General features: G+C 31.1%; 1 long non-coding RNA gene across 1 annotated transcript in view; it reads left to right on the forward strand.

The window, feature by feature from the left end:
• The first annotated feature begins 419 nt into the window (after window positions 1-419).
• LOC143084949 (uncharacterized) overlaps window positions 420-19,368 on the forward strand; it is an 87,897-nt gene continuing 68,948 nt past the window's right edge. The window contains exon 1 of the long non-coding RNA XR_012981216.1: window positions 420-470. This is a non-coding gene — a long non-coding RNA (uncharacterized LOC143084949). The remainder of the gene's footprint in view (window positions 471-19,368) is intronic.

Genomic DNA, 19,368 nt, shown 5'->3' on the forward strand with positions numbered 1-19,368 from the left:
AAATTGTTATAATTCTAACACTTTTATAAATACTTCTCATTGTAATTGAATTGTGTTTAAGATCAAAATAGATAAGCATTGTGTGTTTTAAACTGTAAAAATGTGTAAAATTGTCAACATTGTCAAATCCCTCAAATATTAGTGAAGTTCGTATTGCCCAGTCTCTGATCTTCTACGAAGTGCCATAACTAAGACCATTGTTTGAATTTTACAATGACGTTTACAGTTCTCCCTTTTCCTTATGTGTTTTGAATTTTTCGTTAGTATCTTCCGCATTACTATTAATAAAATAACTTAAAAAACAATCTATATTTATGCTATTTTAAGATTTAAACTATTCCGCAGTTATCTAATATTTAAATTATACACATTGACATTGTTATTCAACTTATTATTTAACTATGCAATTCGTATAGTTAGTAGTACCCTAGACGCTTTTCCACTTCATGTTAATTAATACGACAACCAAGGTAAATATGTCTTAATCATATTGATTTATTTTGTAAAATGAAAACTGTAATCACCTAAAGTGGAAGGAAGATTCAAGTTGTTTTTGGTCTGAAATTGGATCTCTTTGAAATGTTTAACATGCAATTATAACCTAATTAAGAATGTCTTTCGAACATTTTTAAATGAATTTAATTTAATCTGGATTGCAATCCTCTTAATTATTACTGAAAACAAATATTTGAATGAAATGTATGCTGTCTGGAATCATAACTAAAATAGCACAAATTCCGAACTTCGAGGACAATTCTAAACGACGAAAAGTCCCTCATCATATGGCAAAATCAAAACCTTACACACAACAAACGAATGGATAACAACTGTCATATTCCTGACCTGGTAAATGTATATTTTTATGTAGAAAATGGTGGTTTAAACCTGGTTTTATATCTAGCTGAAATCTTTAAAACGGAACGAATTATGGTTTTGATCGTTCATTACATTATTGTCATACTGTATCATATATAGATATCGTGTCGGTAATGTTTTTATACGTTATCAGATAAAACGTTTTTTATATCTATTTTGACAGCCTTATTAATTGCATTATCTACTACCCCTTTTTAACAAGTATCAATTTGGTATAATTCTGAAAAAAAAATATTGTACATACGAAGGATCAATGATCTACATATTAATATAAATACTAGGAATGATTTAACATGGACGTTTCGAGTTTTAAATGATTTAACATTCTATAGCGATTTATCAAATATGTAGTTTAAAAAAAAAATCGAGTCCTGTTGGAAACATTGTGGAACAGATAATGAAAATAATTTTCAAAGTTCTGTTGGTTAAAGATTTTATTTGATTAATTTTTCATTACGGGTATATATACAAAAGATGTCTTTTGTGTAGGAGAAGAGGTACAAAAAAATGTATACGCTATTCTAGTGTGTGTACTTTAAAACATTAATGAAAAGCCAAACATCGGTAATAATCGTTTTTAAAAGGAAATGAATTTTTTGAAGTTTTTTTGTGAATTTTTCTATTTTTAAGGAAGAATTTATGAATTATGTCGATTTTGTTAATTTTAAACCTTGTGTAATACTTATAACGTAAAAACCCCGTTCACATTTCATAGAAAATCCCAATGCTAATTTTAACTGATATTTAACACTATTCATTTATTTAAAACTGAAACACGTCAATAAAATAAAGAAATTTAGAAACCTTTAAATAGTTATTCTATGTAAACATCAAAATCAGTTGACCATGGCTATAACCAGGTCATCGGTTGCCATAGCAATCACATCAAAATTTGCTATAAATAAATATAGGAAATTTGAATAATCATTTACTACTTTAAAAACCAGCCTGAACCGATACTAAAACACATTTAGTGCTAAATTGTCCATTCGTTTACATTTCAAATGATATATCATAGTATTTAATTCTATGTCGCCTCAATATTGAAAGCAGTCGTCTTACACGAACGAAAACAATGATTGTGTAGGAAAGACAAGTTTGTAAAATAAAGTTTTTTTGTGTTCTTTTTATGTGACGTCATTAGACATGGTCGCCTTTTCAGCTCACCTGGCCCACAGGGCCAAGTGAGCTGTTCTCATCACTTAGCGTCCGTCGTCCGTTAACTTTTACAAAAATCTTCTCCTCTGAAACTACTTGGCCAAATTTAACCAAGCTTAGCCACAATCATCACTAGGGTATCTAGTTTAAAACATGTGTCTGATGACCCCACCTGCAACCAAGATGGCCGACATGGCTAAAAATAGGACAGGGGTAAAATGCAGTTTTTGACTTATACTCTGAAACCAAAGCATTTAGAGCAAATCTAACGGGGTTAAAAAGTTCATCAGTTAAAGATCTATCTTCTCTAACATTTTCAAATGAATCAGACAACCCGTTGTTGAGTTGTTGCACCTGAATAGGGAATTTTAAGGAAATTTTGCATTTTTTGGTTATTATCTTGAATATGATTATATATAGAGAAAAACTGTAAACAGCAATAATGTTCAGCAAAGTAAGATCTACAAATTTGTCAGATGACCAAAATTGTCAGTTGACCCTTTAAGGAGTTATGCCTTTTATAGTCAATTTTTCGTCAATTTTTGTAATCTTTTTACAAAAATCTTCTCCGTTGAAACGACTGAGACAAATTTAACCAAACTTGGGCACAATCATCATCAGGGTATTTAGTTTAATAAATGTGTTCGATGACCCCGCCTGCTAACCAAGATGGACGACATGTCTAGAAATTGTATATAGGGGTAAAAATGCAGTTTTGGCTCATATCTCTGAAAAAAAAGCATTAAAACCAAATCTGACAAAGGTTAAATTGCTCATTAGGTCAAGATCTATCTGCCCTGAAGTTTTCAGACAAATCATGCTACCCCTGAATTGGTAATTTTTAGAAAATTTTGCAGTTTTTGGTTATTATCTTCAATATTATTATAGACAGAGATAAACTGTACACAGCAATAATGTACAGCAAAGTAAGATCTACAAATAAGTCAAATGACCCAAATGGTCAATTGACCCCTTAAGGAGTTATAGCCCTTTATAGTCAATTTTTAACAATTTTTGTAAATTTTGTGAATATTTGTAAGTGTTTACAAAATATTATCCTCTGAAACTATATATAGCTACTGGGCCAAGTTCATTATAGATAGAGATAATTGTAAGCAGCAAGAATGTCAAGTAAGATCTACAAACACATTAACATCACCAAAACACATTTGTGTCATGAATCCATGTGTGTCCTTTGTTTAATATGCACATATACCAAGGTGAGCGACACAGGCACTTTAGAGCCTCTAGTTTCATAACGTCACAATAGGAAAATCCAGATGAAATAAAAAAAAAATGTAACGTCATACTTAAATTTCGACCAACCATTTGCTGAGAACAGATATTTCAATAGTGATGATAAAGATTTTTTTCACACCGCTCAGGAAATGTGAAAAAGCATAAAAATTAGAGAAGCAATTATAGGCAACAGTAGGCGTTTTATAATAACGAAAACCATACTGTATATATATATATAAAAAAACATGTGGTATGATTGCCAATGAGACAACTCTCCACAAGAGACCAAATGACACAGAAATTAACAACTATAGGTCACCGTAAGGCCTTCAACAATGATTAAAGCCCATACTTAATAGTCAGCTATAAAAGGCCCGCTTTAGCAAACGGTTTATTCCAGTAATTAACAGAAATAGGGCTATTATATTACTTTTGAGTTGAATTTAACGTAATAGATTTTGATATATATAGTTTCCTCCATCCCCAGTGCCATTATGCTTGCAACAGATGTTTACTTATATACAGCTATACTTAATATATTGTACGATTTAATCATTGTTAAACTTTTTGGCGTCGTAAGCTATGAAATTTGAAGGAGGAGGGGGGCTTGTGACTTAATGCTTTTTGTGCTATGTAGAACTGTCGAAAAGTACAAGGAGATGTTCTTTCTTCAGTATCTTAATTGATTTTGCAATGTCCTGGTCTTTTTTGTGTCTAAACTGAATTTGCTGTACATTTCATTTGAACAATTTTCGTTATTCCTCTGAAAATTCATTTGCAATAAAGGGGAAGGTGACTTTTAATTATCCAAAACTTACCAAGGTACAAGTAAACACAAGCAAACGTTTACAGACAGAAAAAGGTTTCACCTAATGACTATTTTACTTTTGTTGCATAATCAAGCAAAAAGATCACTATATGAAGTTTTGTGCTTAATGACATTGAACAAAAGATAATGACCTTAAAATGATTTATTTAACACTTTTTCATTCATTTAAAAAAATATGATGTTTTATATTCCATTTATTTCACAATTGATATTTTTATACTTGAAATTCAATACTGTAAGTAAAAACCAGAAATAGGGTATATAAGTTAAAATCTCTAATGAGAAAAACAAATACATTTTTGTAAAAAACAATTCAATAAACTCATTCTAATTTTTGACCATAAATCGCGAAGATAATTTTACTTTAGAAATTTTTTTTATTTTTATTTTAAAGATTTCTATATTCTGCAAAATAGTCTCTAAAATACGATATTTTCAAATTTCCAAATTTCTTGTTTTTGCTAGATTCGTTAGATATTACCATATACTTCTCATGTGCATTTGTTTTATTGCTATTAAAGATCAATAAACTATGATTATTACACCAAACAGTAACATTTATTGTCTTTTTTGTCCATTTAGAAGCAAGTTCAAATGACAAAATTTGTAATTTAAGTTATTTCTATTTCATGTATTTTTATAGGTTAAAATCAAACTTATTAAGTTAATATGACATTAAATTTATCTAAGAGTATGAGTGGCAATTGATATTTCATAGTCTTTGATGCGCTTAGAGAATAATTTAAAATAAAGATGAGAAATTGCCAGGCTTATTAAGATTAAACATTTGCAACCTAAAACAAAGAATCAGCATAAGAAGAAGATAGTTTGTTGATACTGAAGTTGAGGATGGTAAATAAAGTTAAGTGAAACTCTGATAATCTGTTATGATTTTAATCTATTTTTACATGATTTTCAAAACCAAAGTAGAATCAGGTTAGCCACACAGGCTCTTGTGAGCCTCTAGTTTTGTATTATTGTATTTTATTTCCTGTCATATGGTTCGTCTATAGTGACTTAATTCCATTTTGTTTTTCTTTGTTGACAGAACTGTTTGCATTTAACGTGAATAAGATTACAACACATTGTTGTCAATATAACAGAAACAGAAGTCTATGCGACTTTCAAACAAATGAAAGGTCTTGCTAGCTAAAAATCCAGGTTTGACCCGCCAATGTCTACATCAGGATGCCAGTATCCAGTCAAATATGACTGTTTTTCCCATTATTTTGATGTGTTTGTGCTTTTGATTTTGCCATTTGATGAAGGACTTTCCGTTTTCAATTTTCATAAGAGTTCAGTATTTTTTATACTTTACTTTTCACTGACTGCAAACACATTCTCAAATTTATACAACAATTTTTCAAGATTCTCATTTCAGCTGAGACAGATCTTATATCGTTTAAATAAAATTAAAAAAAAAAAAAAAAATATAACCAACATTTTAGGACTTTTTCCAATACATGGAGGTAAATAAGCCGTTTTGAGGTGCATTGGTATCTACTCTCCCTTTAATATATGAGTCATAAATTGGGGTAGAGCAAATGCTATGCGCCATCGTATATTTTTCAACAAATAGGAGTCGAGGTCAATTTTATAATTTAAATGCATCCCTCATTGAGCCGAAGAATGTACAGGGTACTGACTGGTGTTAGCTATCCATATCTTCAGATCTAAACGTAGATTATAATGAATTTATCCCCGGTCTTGAATGTGTGTGAATCTGGAGTCAAAGCAACGTTTTCTCTATTATTTAAAAAAGTTTTATTGAAATTTAGAAATTTGCCATATTTTGGTAGAACCCTACAGGTAGTCAAATATAAGACCTTTTTAATCCTGAGACAAAGACACAGGAATAAATCACATTTGATGCAAGCTTTACGTCATATAAGGTGTGACTTCGGTTATTTGTATAGGTATGTCAGTAGTCTAATTAGTTGCCAAAATGGTAGCCAGTGATGCCTTTATTCAAATAAATGTACATGATGGGCATACTATGATAAAATCGTTAATGGATTACATATTTTTAAATACTAAGTATAGACATCATGGATAATCTACTGAAATAAATATTTCTCTAGGAAACAACCACGGAACTCAGGAAGAGGCGTGTGTAGTTCCTCTTGGTAATGGGTAGCAACGTTCGGGTATATGAATTAGCAATATCCAGGGCTATGGTTTTTTGTAACGACGTGCATTAGCCAATCAAAATCAGGGAAATATACTCAAACCAGTGATAATATAAGTTATCTACGTTCATATCCGTAAATATGGACATTATAACACCCTGAGGCAAAGCCGACGGATGTAGAGGATACTGAATGGTGTTAACATAATAAGTTAGATAATGAATTTACCCCCGGTCTTTAAAAGTCAAACTATGGCGATTTTTAAAGAAAGTAGACCACAAAATGTAACGTGAATTGAACGGATTTTTCATTATTTAAAACAAAGTTTTCTTTAAATTTAGGAATTTGATATATTTTTAATGGGGTATAGGGTGCTACTACATGCATTCAAATATAAGACATTTTCATCCAGAGAAAGAGGAAATGGAATGATAAGAGAGTGATTGAGCAATGTTACCACGAAAAATATTGTCAATTAACGCGAAGCCGGGGTTGCTAGTAGTACCTGCTCTATCACCCTCTAAGCTATGTGTTATCTAATTAATTATATTAAATTTTCTTTTATTATTGGTTCTTTCTTTTTTATAAATTTCTGATATGACATTGAGAAGAAATTAAACTTTAATTTTTGAAAACGCGACGAGCGTATCATGCACTCATGGCGTAGTTGTTAATCTATTTTGACAGTATATAAAAAGTAGGACAAAACGTAGAAATTAAGAAGACTACTATTTATTGATGTAAATGCAATAGACTATTTTCATATTATAGACTTTTGACTCCGGTTTGTATTATTTTTCGACAGGTTACCTACGACATCCTTTTTTTTTAACAACATTATATATTTTTTCATCAAATATGCTTGTTACATTGTTACACCAAGAAACCAAGCTTTTCTTGATGCATCCTGTAATATTCCACCGATTGCCCAGGTTAGCAATCAGCTGCTGGTATATATATATATATATATATATATTAAAATAATATAATATAACTGTTACTTTCTTTTACAACCACAAATTACAAACAAATTGTAAATGAAATATCAGATATCATCAACAATAGTAACATTTCTCGTGACGATTTAGCAATAATTAAACGTCGCCTTGCAGATATTGAACACATTGAACTATTAAAACATAAAGAAAAACAAAGGAATAAATTTCAAAGAGATAAAATTCATACTGTCCATTTAAATCAGCATATGAATGATATTAATATAACAAACCATAAGATCCCTAGAAAAAGAAAATTTAAAAGACGGAAACAAAAAACTGAAAGCATTGTTGTAAATTTGTCATCTAAAGAACTTACACGTGCTGAGGAATCTCTTTTAAGTAAAGGTTTAAACTTCTGTCCTATCCCATCAACTGTAAATAACTTTCAGCTAGACGAAGACCTAGACCAATTCGCTAGACGTTTACGCTTGAAAGATTTTTTCTACAATAGGGGCAAGAAAAACCTTGAAGAAGCCGGATTAACAGATTCAGATACTGACACCAATGAAGAAGTCACGCCCATCCCAAAATTTAGGAAAAAAAGTTCATGGAAACCACCAAAGAGCAAAAATGATAACTTGGAGTCATTCATTAACTACGTGAGGTCTGATATAAAGTCCTGTATAACAAATACAAGAAATTATAATTTATCCAAGTCAGAAAGTATAGCTTTGAAAGCGTTAAAAGATCAAGAGGATATTGTAATAAAACCTGCCGACAAAGGGGGCGCTGTGGTTGTCATGGATAAAACAGATTATATAGCAGAGGGGAATCGACAACTTTCTAACTCCATTTTTTATAAACAATTAACCACAGATCCAACGCTTAATACTATTCGAAGGATCAACACCATCCTTCAAGAGATGTTCGACAAAAAGCATATAGACAATGACACCTTTGATTATCTCCGACCTCTTGAGAACGAAGCAAAGGCCGGACGAATCTATACGTTGCCTAAAATACATAAAACGGGCAATCCAGGTCGACCAATTGTGTCAGCGAATAGTCATCCAACTGAAAAGATATCAGAATTTGTAGACCATCATCTAAGACCTCATGTGAAAGAACTACCATCATTCATTCAAGATACAACTGATTATCTCAAGAAAATGGAAAGCCTCAATCCTTTACCAAGCAATACTATACTTGCATCCATGGACGTGTCTTCTTTATATACCAACATTCCACAAGACGAAGGAATAGCAGCCTGTGAAGAGGCATGGAACACTCGTAGTGAAAAAAATCCTCCTACTGAGTGCCTTGTTACACTTCTGAAACTAGTACTGGAGAATAACAACTTCTCTTTCAATGAAAAACACTATCTCCAGATAGACGGTACTAGTATGGGCACAAAAATGGCCCCGTCATATGCCAACATATTTATGGGCCAACTTGAAAAACGCCTCTTGGCTAGTGCTCCATATCAGCCCTTATCATGGTTCCGATTCATTGACGATATTGATTTCAAATGGACAGATTCACAAGAACATCTTAATGAATTTCTAGAACACTGCAACTCTTTCCACCATTCAATAAAATTTACATATGAATCATCTATGGAGAAAATAAACTTCCTCGATACTACGAGTTACATCAAGAACGGAACCATTATAACGGACCTTCATACCAAACAAACGGACAAACATCAATTCCTTTCTCCTAAAAGTTGCCATCCTAAACACTGCTCCCGTGGTATCCCATTCAGCCAGGCATTGCGAATCAAGAGAATATGCTCTACTGAAAATACGAAAAATGCTAGACTTGGACAACTTCGTAAACATCTAGTTGTTCGAGGATACAATAACAACATTATTGATAGCGCTTTCGAAAGAGCAAACAAAACTAGTCGCCAAGAACTTCTTGAGTACAAAGATAAGAATAAAGCAGCTAACAGAACACCCCTTGTACTCACTTACCATCCTGATTTTAAAAATGTGTCATCCATTGTTCAGAAGCATTGGAAAATTATAGAAAATGATTTAAATCTAAAAAAAGTATTTTCTTCACCACCAGTCATGGCCTTCAGAAGACCTAAAAACATCCGTGACAAATTAGTGACATCTGTATTAACCAAGCAGCCTAATCCATCGCCTGGTTGCTACAAACAATGTGGTCGAAGGAATTGTTTGTGTTGTAAAGCTGCCAATACAAGCAGTTCTTTCATCAGCTCCGTTACTAAACAAAATTATACCATTTACTCTAATTCCAACTGTAAAACGGAGAACTCAATTTATATATTAACATGTGACACTTGTGGCATTCAGTATGTGGGAGAAACAATGGACAAATTTAATATTCGGCTCAATAACCATCGTTCATCGTACAAAACCAACAAAAACTGTCCTCTCACAAGACATCTTCGTTCAACGAAACATCCTTTTGATAATGTCACTTTCCAAATTATAGAAGTCAACACCGAATGGGACACCACGGCGAGAAGGAGAAGAGAAAACTTTTGGATCCACCAACTCCACACTTTAGAACCTGATGGTCTTAACGAAAAAGACGAAAAAAGATACAGGAAAGATAAAGAATAATTTAAAACAAAGCATCGTCCTTTTTATCCCGTAATATTGGCCAATGGACGTTGCTAACTTCAACTACCAATTATGTATTTTTAAGGTAGCTAAATCCAAGTGCAACATGTACATTGAGCTGCAAAATTTTCTTATTTTCAAAGCAGCTAAATGCAAGAGGTCATATACATTGAGCTGCAAAATTTTCTTATTTTGAAGGCAGTTCAGTGCAACACAGACGTTGAGCTGCAAAAGTTTCTTATCATCTACATCCGATTTCACCTGGATAGATGCACGCTTGATAAAGCTAGTTGGTCTAGCGAAATATTGCGTTTATTTTCATCATTTTGTAAATATTTTAAACATTCTTATATTTACATACTAAATAGTGTGTTAAAATTACATTGTTAGGCAATCTATATTAAAATAATATGTATAAATTTCTTGAAATACAATTATACAACATTTTAATACATTATGTTTTATTCTACCAATCGTCTAAACTTCTTCTTAGTGACTTTAGTAATGGATTAAGTTTCATTGTTCTGTTTTCGTTGTATCTTTTTATGTATTCTCAAACAAAAATTTGATAAAAATTTACCTTTGTCAATTTCTTATTAGATACATAATATGATTTGTATATGGAAAAACCTACGATTGTTAGGAAATAATTCAGACCAAAATAATTTTTGTGAAAATTTTGTATCCAAAGACTTATTGCTTTAATGATACTCTAAAATTTAAATTTGATTTTATCTAAAAATCGACAAGAAATATTATAGTGGTTATAATCTTCTTCTTCGTTACATACATTACATAGATTGTCATTCTTCTGTTTCCATTTAAACAATAATTGTTTTGTTGGTAATATGAATTGTAAAAGTTTCCATCTATATATTTTTAACTTATTTTTTTTAAATAATGAAACATGAAAACATATAGTTGGTTAATACTAAGGTTCTCATTAATTTGTAAAATACGCATCCATTTGCAAACACCATTGATGGTTCAGTTTTATCTTTACAAATTGACTTATTTAATATATTTGTTGAAAAACTTGAAGCCTCAATGTAATTACCTTTCCAGATTAGTTTATGTCTAGGAATATTTACAATATTTTTTATAGAACTTTCCGACTGTAACATCTGAAGGCAGTCTTTTGGAATGGCTTTTTTTAAATATTTATTTCTGCAATCCAATTAATCTTGCATTCTAATTTATCCAGAATAAAATGTTGAGATATATTAACAGTGTCATCTATAATATCATTGAGAAATATCAAGTTACTCTTAATCCAATTTTCAAAAATAATAGTTTTATTTTTAAAATTAATTTGTTTGCTCCCCCAAGCTACCTGTTTCCTTACTTCTGTGAAGTTGGTAGGTTTCTTTGTGGGTCCACCGCCTGATATTACCCAACATTTAAACACTTCTCTATAAAATTCAGGGATATGTTTGATATATTCCAGAATTTTCGACTTTTCAAAATTCATCTTAAAAATTAACCAATTAATACCAACCACGCTGAGATATTTCAATGGAATCAACTTCCAGTTTGAAATATAATTACTAATGAGTTTACTTACCCAAGATGCTTTTAGAGACATAAAATAACTTTGTATGTCGATCATTTGTAGCCCCTCTTCTTCGTTTGACTTTATCATGGTATTTCTTTTAACCTTATCTGGTTTACTATCCCAGATGTATTTATAACATTTACTTTCTATTTCTTTTCTGAATTTCTCCGGAACTGTATACTGGCACTTGCCAAAAATGTAAAAAGTGGTAAAACTAATGTTTTTGTAATAAGAATGTTCCCGATTAAAGTTAAATTACGTTTCCACCATAAATGAAATAGTTTTTTTCATTTTCTCAATTTTTTTCTCCCAGTTTAAATTTTTTACATTCTTCTCTGTTATGACCAAAATATATTCCCAATGCTTTGACTGGTTTGTTTTTCCAATTAATCCCAGCTACCTTGTCTTTACTTTTTTCCAGTCTTCCTATCCATATACCCTCTGTTTTATTTTTATTCAAAGGTAATCCAGAAAATGATCCAAAAATTTCTATTTCATGCATAGCAGCTTTGATTTCTTTCTTATTACTGAGAAATAAAGTAGTATCATCAGCTAATTGTGAAATTTTAATGCTATGATTTTTATTATCTAGTTTAACTACGAACCCTTTGATATCTCTGTTTTTTCGAAGTCTTAAAGCCATGATCTCCACGGATAAAACGAAAAGAAGAGCTGATAAGGGACAGCCCTGCTTTATTCCTCTTGAGTTATGAAATATTTCTGAAATCCATCTATTATTAATAACACAAGTTTGTTACCCAGTATATAATGTTTTTTTCCCAGTTTATAAAAGATTCATTAAATCCAAAATGTTTGAAAGTGATTAACATAAAATCCCATTCTAAGGAATCAAAAGCTTTAGTAAAATCTACAAAAACTATTGCCCCTTCAATCGAATATGCATCCGCATAGTCAGTAATATCTTGAATTTGTCTCAAATTAAAACCAATAAATCTGTTTTTAATATATCCTGTTCGATCTTCATTAATAATTTTTGGTAGTATCTTTTTTAAGCGTTGCGCTAGAACAAATGACAATAGTTTTAAATCTACATTTAGTAAGGAAATTGGCCTATTATTATCTAATAATAAATTATCCCCCTTTTTGAACAATAATGTCAAAATACTAGTACGTTGTGAGTGCGATAGAATTCCTTTTGCATTACAAAAAAAATCGTCACAAACTGATTTGTCAACGTTATTTGAATTATTTTCTAATTCAGTTTCACAAATATAATTTTCGACTAAATCTTTTTTTTTGACATTTAGAACTGTACAGTTTTTCATAGTATTGTTTAATTTTTATTAATAAATCGGCCTGGTCTGTTGTTATATTTCAATTCTCGTCACTTAGTTTATTTATCAACTTTTTTTACCTGTCTTCACTTATTTCTCTCTTCCAGGTTTTTTTTTCTAGTTCCCGACTTAATTCTCTGTTTGCCTTTGCTTTATTCTTAAAATATGCTATGCTTACCTCCCTTATTTCTAATTTTAAAACGTCCCACAATAATTCACAATCCATATTATTATTTCCATTAGTATATTTATGATTCAGATTACTGATTATCTCTTTGTATTTTTCCTCTTTTAAAATAGAGTTGTTAATCTTCCAATATCCCTTACCTCTTTATGGCACACCTGTCCTTATATTTCAGAAAACGCTTTGATGATCAGTAGAATTAATTACAGCTGGTTTAATTTTACAATTTTCTACTAATGACTTTAAATCTGAGCCAATTAGTATCATGTCTATTCTACTTGCCTGAGTTTTATCTCTCCTCCGCCATGTATATTGTTAAACGTTTGGATTCAAACATCTCCAGATATCGATTAGTTTGTTTGATTTTAACATTAATTTCAAACTATTTACTGGTTTTGAAATCTGGCTATTTGGTCGTGTTGTTTTTCTATTCTATCTATAACATGTAAAGTATCATTGAAATCTCTCCAATCATCGGTATACCGATACCAAATTCTTTTATATTATCACTTACCTTTTTTAAAAACGTATTTCTAGATGCTTTATAATTTGGTGCATATATACATACCAACGTAAATATTGTTTCGTCAATTTGTATATTGAGCAGAATTTCTCTCCCGTCAGCGTCTCGATTTTCATTAATAATAGTAACATTTAAACTACTCCTAACTAAAATAGCGGCCCCCTACTTGCTGTCGTGCCATGACTACAGAATATATTAAGATCTTTCTGTATCGGCATTTCTTTACTTACTTTATCGTCAAAATGCGCTTCTTGCAAAAAAGCAATGTCACATTTATGAGCTTTTAACCATTCGATAACCCTCTCTCTTTTATTCCTACTTATTTATTAAATTTTTTTGAACCATATTGTGTTAACTAATTCAATTTTCAAACATGTTACATAAATAAAAATACTACAGTGTGAAATATATACGTCAATATAGTCTACATAGAAGTATCTCTTGTTTTCTTTTCAACATAAACATTATAAACAATAACAGAATCCGTCATGCGAATTACCACTAGATTTAACGATGTGATACATAGCCTTGTCTGTATGTTTTTGTTGTGTATTTTAAATAGTATCACGACTAGAAATGTTATGATGATCATATATATGTGTATTGAAATTTCGAAACCTTTGTGCGTATAAGTATCCTAAAAGCGAAACAAGTCGACAAATTAGCGATATAAGGTATTTCAATATCTTTTGACACACAAGTGATACTTTGTAACTTGGCTCATAATTTGGAGCTTTGTCGCTGATAAATTTGTGTACACATTTGTGTTGTGGTAAAATGAATTGCAACTAAAAATTCGTGTAAATATTGTAATATCAAAAATTTCTGTGGTAACTGTAATGCAGTACAAGGTAAGCCATTTTTTATTACTATTTTATAGTTATTTAATTTAGTTCCAGTATCTATAAAAGAGGGACGAAAGATATCAAAAGGGACAGTCAAACTCATAAATCTAAAACAAACTGACAACGCCATGGCTAAAAATGAAAAAGACAAACAGAAAAACAATAGTACACATGACACAACATAGAAAACTAAAGAATAAACAACACGAACCCCACCAAAAACTAGGCGTGATCTCAGGTGCTCCGGAAGGGTAAGCAGATCCTGCTCCACATGCGGCACCCGTCGTGTTGCTTATGTGATAACAAATCCGGTAAATAGTCTAATTCAGTAGGTCACATTCAGGAAAGGGAAAGGGATTGTAGTTACGACGTAAGGAACATATCCGATATCATTTGTGATACGGTTATTCCATAACGGTCAACCAACTCGTGATGGCGTCCGTAAAATTTACGAAGGGATGATTTCAACTTCACCATTTGGAACTCTTGGTTTAATAGCTTCCTTGTGAGCAGCAACCCTCTATCAAGAAAATCATGATAGGAAATGCAAGCACGGGAATATCGTAAAAATTGAGAGATATATACCCCGTATGCAGGTGCTGCTGGAATGTTGCTACTTAGAAATGGAAAGTTCACAATTGGAAAGCTGAAATCATCTCTTTTGTCGTAAAGTCTTGTTTTCAACCGACCCTCATTGTCAATTTCTAGATGTAAGTCAAGATATGAGGCCGACTTAACTGTATCTGTAGTATCCTTTATCTATAACGGATATTTGTTTTGATAGTCTTCTGATAGTTTTATTATTTTCTATTCTTTCGTATTTTTTTAAAAAGAAAATATAACCGTGACGCATGCAATCATCGACTTTTTTTAATTTACATGTATTCTTCTGTTCATAGAGTGCTACTATAAATACATTTGGTAAAAACCCGTCTAATACAAATATTTTAAATGGAATCACATAATACTTTGGTTTACATTGCAGTAGTTAAAAATAATGGAATACAGGGAAATATTTTTCCTACATGTCTGATTTAAAGGCATACATAATTTGTTTAACTCGATTCTTTGTAGTCTACTTATAGCTTACAACGTACACAGAATTAAAAATAACTTTGGGAAAAACCAGTCTATCAGCTATGTTATGTTAAACTCAAAATTGAACAAATTTACATACTCTATATAAACAGGCATAATGTATTTTATGGAGTGGAGTGTTGGAGTGGAGTATTGGAGTGGAGTGTTGGAGTGAGATTTTGGAGTGATTTTTTTTTGGTGAGATTTTAGAGTATATAGTATATTATTCTAGAAGTAGTAGAATGTCAGGGGGTTAAATGTTTTGTTTAATTTTGAACAAGTATTCATTAAAAATAAATAAAGAAAAATTACAGAAAATTAAAGAACAATTGAAGGAAGGACACAAAGAAATTTTAGATCAGCACAACATTAAATACTTACATTTTTTACAATTATGTGTGGGACGACACACATTGATCTTAGCTTTCCGTCTGACTGTCTGTCTTTCCGTCTGTCTGTCTATCCAATAAAGGAGTAGGTCCGGTAAGGGCCGATTTTGGCCTCAAATTTCAGGTTCATCTAACGAAAGTTTTTGGACACTTTTTAAGCACTTAAGTGTCTATTTTAATTGATTTGAATAATTTATCTGAAAGATTTTAACTGATTTAGTCATTAAAAACCCTCTGATTCAAGTTTAAATATGAAAAATCTATCAAATATGCCAAAAAACGTCACTTTTCAGATGGTTTTTGTCAAAAATGAAAGTGGCCGCATCCGTGTTCGTCCTCAACCTTTATATATGTTTTGTATTATCATCAAATACAACTTACATTTCAATATTATGAATGAACACGAATGCGGCCACTTTCATTTTAGACGAAAACTGTCTAAAATTTAACCAAAATGCTAAAATTTCTAAGATTTCAGTAATTTAACATGACTTAATGATGCTAGAACGCGATATTTGTGCATTGTATTGTCAAAAACAGCTCATATTTATGTAGCAGAAGCATTTTACTTTCCAAAATATAGCTTAAAGATTACATTTTCACAATTTTCTAAAACTGCTATATTTTGGGGCCAAAAAGGAGTCTTACTGAACCTACTCCTTTAGTTTTACTATGACAAGTTACAGATGAAGTTTAAATTCTGTTTCGGTCTGATATTTATGAGTTATGACCCTTGGACTTAGGATTAATTAATCAGTTTTCAACATTTTTATGCCCCACCTACGATAGTAGAGGGGCATTATGTGTTCTGGTCTGTACGTCCGTTCGTTCATTCGTCCGTCTGTCCCGTGTCAGGTTAAAAATTTTTGTCAAGGTAGTTTTTGATGAAGTTGAAGTCCAATCAACTTGAAACTTAGTACACATGTTCCCTATGATATGATCTTTCTAATTCTAATGCCAAATTAGAGTTATGACTGCAACTTAACGGTCCACTGAACATAGAAAATAATAGTGCGAGTGGGGCATCCGTGTACTATGGACACATTCTTGTTTATCACTATGCTTGGAGATGGTGATTTGAGTTTAACCGTGTTAAATTACAGATCAAGTTAATAATCAATTTTCTGCTCTTTTTGTGTCATGCTTAAACATATTGATTTAATATTTTGAATACATATATATAGTGTTAATTCATATATTGGTACAACCCGCAAATGATTTGCATAATATATTATTACCTGAAACCTGGGATAACCCAGTTCACACGCAAAGAAATACTGCAACCGTTTAAAGAACATTATAGTAAAATCTGCTGAAACTATATTCTTGTGTGTCAATGGATTCTAATGAATTGATAACTGTTTCTTCTAAGTTATCAATGTTCATAGTTGTGTACATCGACGTTACATCATAGGCAATAATGATGCATTCTTTTGTGACCTCGTGTGACTTTATTTTATTAATGAAGTCTTTTGTATCTTGAATGTAAAAGTTATGCCTCTTCAATAATGGTTTTAAGATTAGACCTAGTAATCTTTCAATGCGTCTCGTAGGAGAGTTACACTTATTGATGATTGGTCGGTAAGGAATGTTTATGTTTCCAACTATTTGACCAGTTCGGAATGCTGTTATATGCCTTATAACTACAACTAAATAGTTTTGTAAATATTGAAATTTAACCAATCTCTCTTGTTAATATGTATCCACATATTGGAGATTTATCATATATATATATGATATTATATTACTATTGATGTATCTATACCAGTGCCTGTATTAAAAATCAGTGGCGGATCCAGAAATTTTCATAAGTGGGGGCCCACTGACTGACCTAAGAGGGGGCCCGCTCCAGTCACGCTTCAGTGATTCCCTATATAAGCAACCAATTGTTTTCCCAAAAAAAGGGGGCGGGCCCCCTGCCCCCCCCCCCTAAATCCGCCTCTGAAAATTACTATATTACCTATGTTTTATATTTATATTTATAGCTCAGCCTGCTACGAAGGTTTAACCACACACCCCAGGTGTAACAATATTTTCTCAATGTAAATCCAGGAAATAACACTGTAATTGCAGTTCATCTTTTATTATTGTGTTCTATTGATACCGAAATGATAGCTAGGTAATACCAATTAATAACTTATTTTTTCATAAATCCAAATTTCATCTAAATTAAATTCAGAAAATGAAAATACTTTCATCATGTAAATTCTCCTAACGAGGATGCTGCCAGATTCTTAAGAGATTGGGAAATCACAATGCTAAATAATTATATAACTCTTAGTTATGCATCAGTGGATCAGGAGAATTTGAAATAGTTTATAAAGGATTGTTGATATGAGGTCGTTCACATTATTATTCGAATACTTCACTGCATGCATTTTTTTATTTCTATTTCAGTATAGTTTGTTTTTAAATTATTCACTACAAAATTTTTCATCAAATTTCACTCCAAAATCTCACTCCATACAATACATTATGCCATATAAACAAGACAATGTTTGTTCATTTTCTTAACCAGTCTTCCTGTTATCATTTTATATACAACAACATATAATATTTTGGACATAGATCTTGTATTTTTTATTGGATTTTATTTGTGCGTATAAGTATCCTAAAAGCGAAACAAGTCGACAAATTAGCGATATAAGGTATTTCAATATCTTTTGACACACAAGTGATACTTTGTAACTTGGCTCATAATTTGGAGCTTTGCCGCTGATAAATTTGTGTACACATTTGTGTTGTGGTAAAATGAATTGCAACTAAAACTTCGTGTAAATATTGTAATATCAAAATTTTTTGTGGTAACTGTAATGCAGTACAAGGTAAGCCATTTTTTATTACTATTTTATAGTTATTTAATTTAGTTCCAGTATCTATAACGGATATTTGTTTTGATAGTCTTCTGATAGTTTTATTATTTTCTATTCTTTCGTATTTCTTTAAAAAGAAAATATAACCGTGACGCATGCAATCGTCGACTTTTTTTAATTTACATGTATTCTTCTGTTCATAGAGTGCTACTATAAATACATTTGGTAAAAACCCGTCTAATACAAATATTTTAAAAGGAATCACATAATACTTTGGTTTACATTGCAGTAGTTAAAAATAATGGAATACAGGGAAATATTTTTCCTACATGTCTGATTTAAAGGCATACATAATTTGTTCAACTCGATTCTTTGTAGTCTACTTATAGTATACAACGTACACAGAATTAAAAATAACTTTGGGAAAAACCAGTCTATCAGCTATGTTATGTTAAACTCAAAATTGAACAAATTTACATACTCTATATCAACAAGACATAGTTTGTTCATTTTCTTAACCAGTCTTCCTGTTATCATTTTATATACAACAACATATATTTGGACATAGGTCTTGTATTTCTTATTGGATTTTATTTGTTTCATCAACAATTTTACTCTACATTTGAGCTTAAAATTTTTCTTTTGAAAGTTTTTTTTGTTTATTTTTAGTTATGGTATATGCTAAAATAAGACACACAGATAATAAACAAACCAACAAAGATAAATATAGTTACATAGTATTAATCTTTTATGTTGTTGGAGGTCCATAAACATATTTGAACTCTGTTTTTGAGCTGAGGCATTATCATCGTTTATATTTTTTAAAATTATTTTTAGTATGATTAAAAAATATGCTATTTTAAAATACTTTAAGATTGTTATGATGTTAAACACACTTGTTTTCTATTTTGCTTTTGCTTT

The sequence above is a fragment of the Mytilus galloprovincialis genome, chromosome 8, assembly GCF_965363235.1.
Source record: "Mytilus galloprovincialis chromosome 8, xbMytGall1.hap1.1, whole genome shotgun sequence".
Lineage (NCBI taxonomy): Eukaryota > Metazoa > Mollusca > Bivalvia > Mytilida > Mytilidae > Mytilus > Mytilus galloprovincialis.